Here is a 6,276-nt window from a genome sequence, read left to right as displayed (position 1 = left end):
ACCTCCAGTATAGTGAAGGAGGACAGATTAACTCACAGTCACTCCCTGGTAGCGACAAGACCTCCAGTACAGTGAAGGAGGACAGATTAACTCACAGTCACTCCCTGGTAGAGATCTCTAGTGTAGTGAAGGAGGACAGATGAACTCACAGTCACTCCCTGGTAGAGATCTCCAGTATAGTGAAAGTGGACAGATTAACTCACAGTCACTCCCTGGTAGAGATCTCTAGTGTAGTGAAGGAGGACAGATTAACTCACAGTCACTCCCTGGTAGAGATCTCTAGTATAGTGAAGGAGGACAGATTAACTCACAGTCACTCCCTGGTAGAGATCTCTAGTGTAGTGAAGGAGGACAGATTAACTCACAGTCACTCCCTGGTAGAGACCTCTAGCATAGCGAAGGAGGAGAGATTAACTCACAGTCACTCCCTGGTAGCGACAAGACCTCCAGTATAGTGAAGGAGGACAGATTAACTCACAGTCACTCCCTGGTAGTGACAAGACCTCCAGTATAGTGAAGGAGGACAGATTAACTCACAGTCACTCCCTGGTAGAGACATGACCTCCAGTATAGTGAAGGAGAACAGATTAACTCACAGTCACTCCCTGGTAGAGACATGACCTCCAGTATAGTGAAGGAGGACAGATTAACTCACAGTCACTCCCTGGTAGAGACATGACCTCCAGTATAGTGAAGGAGGACAGATTAACTCACAGTCACTCCCTGGTAGAGACATGACCTCCAGTATAGTGAAGGAGTACCTAAGTTTTGGGTCACTTAGAAATGTCCTCGTTTTTTTAAGAAAAGCAATTTTTTTGGCCATTAAAATAACATCAAATTCATCAGAATTAGAGTGTAGAGATTGTTAATGTTTTAACCTCCCGTGGTCCTGGGGGTCGGGGTGACCCAGGTCCTGTGTGTGGAGGGCTCCCCTTTCTGCACTGTGCGCCGCGGGTCATAGCGACCCAGGCCCTGTGTTTCCAGGGCTCTGCGCTCTGCACTCATGGGTCAGAGCGACCCTGCCAGCCACTGGCGAGGCGTGTGCCTTTGAGCGTAGTAGAGAGTCTGCGAGTGTTAGAGTCGTGCTCTGCGCTCTGCACTCGTGGGTCAGAGCGACCCAGGCCCCGTGTGTCCAGGGCTCTGCGCTCTGCGCTCGTGGGTCAGAGCGACCCAGGCCCTGTGTTTCCAGGGCTCTGCGCTCTGCGCTCGTGGGTCAGAGCGACCCAGCCAGCCGCTGCACAGGTCCGGACGTGCTCTGGGCTCACCGCTCTGCGCTCATGGGTCAGAGCGAACCGGCCCTGTGTTTCCAGGGCTCTGCTCTCTGCGCTCGTGGGTCAGAGCGACCTGGTCAGCCGCTGCACAGGTCCGGACGTGCTCCGCTGTGTGCTAGAGAGCAGCCGAGTGTTGGGAAGCTGCGCTCTGCGCTTGTGGGTCAGAGCGACCCGGCCAGCCGCACAGGTCCGGGTACGTGATGCACTGGGGTGGTCTTTGGGACATAGAGCCCTTGTGATAATCTCGTAGGTGGAGATAGTCACACGTCTAACTTTGTACACGGTTCCATATGCACCCGTTGCCTAGAACAGGGCCTCTCTTGTATTTCTCCATTCTGATCGGTATATGGTTCAGTTATAGTAGCTTATATATAGCCTCATTGACTTTTTGAGGGGGTTGTTAAGGTCTGACCAAACAGTGCTGTGTATTCCACATCTGTCTGACCAATCCGACCACAGATGCACAAGTCAACCATGATGCTGCCTCAAGCCTGGTAATCCGACAATGGTTCCTTTGAGGACCCGATTAGGACAAGACCGTCCAGCCATTCATTTGCAATATAAGCACGATGATGCTCCTAGCTTGGTAATTGGAGGACCTGTCCTCCAAACACCTGTTCTATCTATCTTGCCTCACTATCAAAGGGTGCTGTTATCCTGCAAGAATGGCCCAGCACTTATACCGGTCTCACCTACACTTCCAGATAAATGGAACCTTCTCACCACAGAATGGTATCCTGTCCATAGAGACACTGTTAGAGAACCCATCCTTTGACAATGGACCAGGCTCCAAGGGTCTGACAGACCTTAAGATGTGCATTAGAAATTCCTCGATTGCGCCGTAAGTCATACACTGTCACTGTGTTAAACGGACAAGGGTAAGGTAGTGAGCTTGTGTAACACATTGATTCTGTCTCCTTATCCCCCTCAAGGTTCAGAGACCCCAGGATAACGGAGTTCCGCTTGCATTCAGCCTGAGTGGATATATCACCGTGAGAGATCTCACCGAGTCCCAGTTCGGGAGCATAGCATGTCCGGGTCTGTCTATTTACACAGAGGGTAAAATCAGTTTTGTTGTGCACAAAGCAAGGCTTTGACTGCTTTGGAAATGGCAATACTGTTCTATTTTACTCTCCTCTCACTATGTACTGGGTTGGACACGATGCATATATATATATAAAGCGCTCCGCATGATGTGACAACCGCTGAGTGCCACTCTCCACCCGGCGCTACGATCGACCGCTAAGTCGCGACTAAGACCGCTACGGGATCCAGGCTGTGACTTGTACCCGTGCCACACACTTGTTAACCAGAGTTGAACACGGCTCCAGATGACACTCGTTCTGACACAATGAATGATTGTGAACAGTTTCTGTTGCAGTTGTACATGAAATACATGACGATGTTACCAGATGCACTCTGTGTTTGTGAGTTTTATTGTACACACACACACACACACACACACTTGTGTAGCATTTCATCATTTTATTATTGTTCATTTGCAGTGGATACAGACACAATGGTACATTGACATGGTTATATTCTCAACAATATACAAGTGATACATACTAAAAGCAAACCCGCGCCACTATCCTGGCAATGCGGATTGGGCTATTTGTTACATGCCGGGTGTCCGAGATCCACACCGGACCCTTCATCCGTGGCGGCTACCGGTTGTCCTACATCCACACCTGCTCCTTCTGAGCTTGCCCCTTCCACACTTGGTCCTTCCATCATCTCGCTCATAGCCCTCCCCATTCCATCTAGTCCACAGAGTGGCAGGTAGGTAGAGAGCAACACTCGGCACACCACATTCTTCATTGCGCACCAGATGTCTTCCATGTTATAACCCCGTCCCTTGTTCAAGATGAGTATCATGTTCTTGGGACACCTAGGACCAGTCTCAATCCTAGTCTGATGCTGTAGAGTTTGATCGATCTCCGTGGTAAGGCAAACGTCAAAGTCGTCCTGGGTTGGCTGTTTGACGTCGCCGGAGCAGTTTGACACCCGAGAAGAAGTTCCCGGAGCTTTGTCAGCAGCAGCAGCAGCAGCAGCAGCAGCACCTACAGCGCTTATAAATGACTTACATACCATGTGAGCCCTATACATATAGGTGTGATAGATGCTGTGCCTATACGGGCACTCGTGTATATCCTGCAAAATGGCCATCATTCTTCTGTTGCCCTCCACAGAGACAGACGTATTGACTCTGCCGTAGCTTGACATCATCACTTTGAAAGTTAATGTGAAAGGAGGGCCCGATGTAGCAAATTCGACCATACGGTTGAACATATCATCAGCTGCATCGGTCATATCGGCCGTATCCCTCGTCTCAGCCCGAAGCCAGGGGCTGCTTTCGTCAGTTGACATCAGGAAGCGATTGCTACCTTGGCATACCAGTGAAGGCTCCTGTGTGGGTTTGCCATTGAAGCCTGAGTTCGATGCCATTGCAGAAGCTACCGTTGAAAGAGTGTCTACACCACCACTAGCTTATATAGGAAACATGATAGCCTAGAAGATGTGAGACACAACTATGATGTGAGGTTGATTACCTGGCCAACCGATGGATGTTTCAGTACTAAGCCGAAGGGTGTTGTTGCTAGGTCTTCCCAGTCCGGCCGGCCGGCCCTACGTAGAGAGGATACTAAATATTGTCAGCGGCAACACCCTCACACACACACAAAGTGACCGGCTCCCCACCCGTGCCAAGTGCGCTCTTGCCCGCAGCTCAGCGGACCCGCTCGGCTCCACCGATCGGCCATGGCCGCGCGTTTTACGGCCGCGCAGGTTCTACAACAGATCTTGTCCAGCGTGGACCAAGAAGGCTACTCGGATTGCCAGGAGGAGGAGGACGAAGAGGTTTCGGAAGAGGAAGACGGCGAGGAATACAACCCCGAGAGCCGCGAGGTCGACGATGCCTCTTCTCCCTCTTCTGGGGAAGAGCAGCCCGAGGAAGAGGCGCCCGAGGACGAGCACGAGGACGAGCACGAGGACCGCGGCGAGCAAGAGATCTCCTCGGCCCCGACCGACGGGAGCCTCCGTTGCTGTCGAAAAACGGCAAAATCGAGTGGTCCCCCGTGGCCTACGGCCGCCACCGCGGGCCCCTGGAGATCTGCCATGCCGGGCCGGGACCAGACTCCGGGCCCCACGGCCTATGCCGCGACACAGGCCCGCGACATCGCGTCCGCCTTCCACCTGTTTGTCACACCGGCGATAGAAAGGATAATTGTGGAAATGACGAACCTGCATGGGGCCAGAAAATACGGCGACGGCTGGCGACCCATGGACGCCACGGACCTGCGCGCCTACCTAGGGCTGCTGATCCTAGCGGGCGTCTACAGGTCCCGGGCGAGGACCGTGTTCCGAGCCACCATGTCGCTCAAGGTCTTTCACAGGTACTCGAGGCTGCTGCGATTCGACGACCGCCAGTCGAGAGCCGCCAGACTCGCCACGGACAAACTCGCAGCCATACGGGAGGTCTGGGACCTGTGGGAGGCGCGGCTGCCGGCCCTCTACAACCCGGGGCCCAACGTGACGGTGGACGAGCAACTGGTCCCGTTCAGAGGTACTGTGCTTGCGCATGTGCTTACATGTCTACACAGAGCGTGTGTAACACAAAAAGTTGGCCCTTGTCTACCCCGGTTGCACACAGTAACCACACAAATGTCTTGTCCCCTTTCCAAAAAGGCCGCTGTCCCTTCCGTCCCCAGCAAGCCGGCCAAATACGGCATCAAGTCGTGGGTGGCCTGCGACGCCAAGTCCAGCTACGCTTGGAAGATGCAAGTGTACACCGGCAAGGCGGCCGGCGGAGGCCCCGAGAAGAACCAGGGGATGCGCGTCGCCCTCGATCTGACAACGGGCCTGAGCGGTCGCAACGTCACCTGCGACAACTTCTTCACCTCCTGCTCCTCGAGAGGAACCTCGAGGAGGGCACGGTGAGAAAGAACAAGGCCGAGCTCCCGCCGCGCTGCTCGAGTCCAGGGGCAGACAGGTCCTGTCCTCCAGGTTCGCCTTCACGCCCACCGCCACTCTGGTGTCCTACCTGGCAAAGAGAAACAAGAACGTGCTACTCTTGAGCACGCTGCACACAGAGGGCCACATCAGCGATCGCCGCGACAAGAAGCCGGCCCTCATCCTCGACTACAACTGCAACAAGGGCGGCGTGGACAACCTAGACAAGGTGGTGGGCACCTACAGCTGCAGACGGATGACTGCCCGCTGGCCCCTGGTCGTCTTCCACAACATCCTCGACGTGTCCTCCTACAACGCCTTTGTCATATGGCGAGAGGTCAAGCCTGACTGGATGCCTGGCAAGCGGAACAAGCGCAGGGTGTTCCTCGAGCAGCTGGGAAAGGCACTCGTGAAGCCGCTGATCCAAAGAAGGCAGCATCTGCCCCGCACCGAAGCGGCCTCAGCGCTTGTCAAAGTCCTACAGAGTGCTACGGCGGCGCCTCCTGAGCAACAGCGCCAGGGCACGGCCGCTGCCCCGCTCGTTGCCCCGGCCACTGGGGCAAGTAAGAGGAAGAGGTGTCAGCTCTGCCCACCCAAGAAGGACTCCAAGACACACACGGTGTGCTGCAGGTGTAAGAAATACATCTGCAAAGGCTGTTCACACGCCTACTGTCACACTTGCGCACATTGGGCCTTTAGCCAGGACGGGACAGGGTGACCCGGAGGACACGGGGACTAGACACAGTACCAGGACAACGGGAGGGATAAATCACTATTGCAGCTTGAGAAGGCTGTTTTTTTAATGGAATATTTACATAGGCACATAGAGGCCCATTATCAGCAACCATCACTCCTGTGTTCCAATGGCACATAGTGTTAGCTACTCCATGTTTATCATTTTAAAAGGCTAATTGATCATTAGAAAACCCTTTTGCAATTATGTTAGCACAGCTGAAAACTGTTGTCCTGAATAAAGAAACAATAAAACTGGCCTTGTTTTGGCTAGTCGAGTATCTGCAGGGTTTAATTACAGGCTCAAAATGGCTAGAAACAA

General features: G+C 53.5%; 1 pseudogene; it reads left to right on the top strand.

Moving 5' to 3' along the window:
• The first annotated feature begins 4,031 nt into the window (after window positions 1-4,031).
• LOC127932600 (piggyBac transposable element-derived protein 4-like) lies at window positions 4,032-5,940 on the top strand (annotated as a pseudogene).
• The last annotated feature ends 336 nt before the right edge of the window (window positions 5,941-6,276 follow it).

Source organism: Oncorhynchus keta, chromosome 10, assembly GCF_023373465.1.
Source record: "Oncorhynchus keta strain PuntledgeMale-10-30-2019 chromosome 10, Oket_V2, whole genome shotgun sequence".
In the NCBI taxonomy this organism is placed as follows: domain Eukaryota; kingdom Metazoa; phylum Chordata; class Actinopteri; order Salmoniformes; family Salmonidae; genus Oncorhynchus; species Oncorhynchus keta.
The sequence above is the reverse complement of the archived record's forward strand: the minus strand, read 5'-3'. Positions and strand labels throughout refer to the sequence as shown.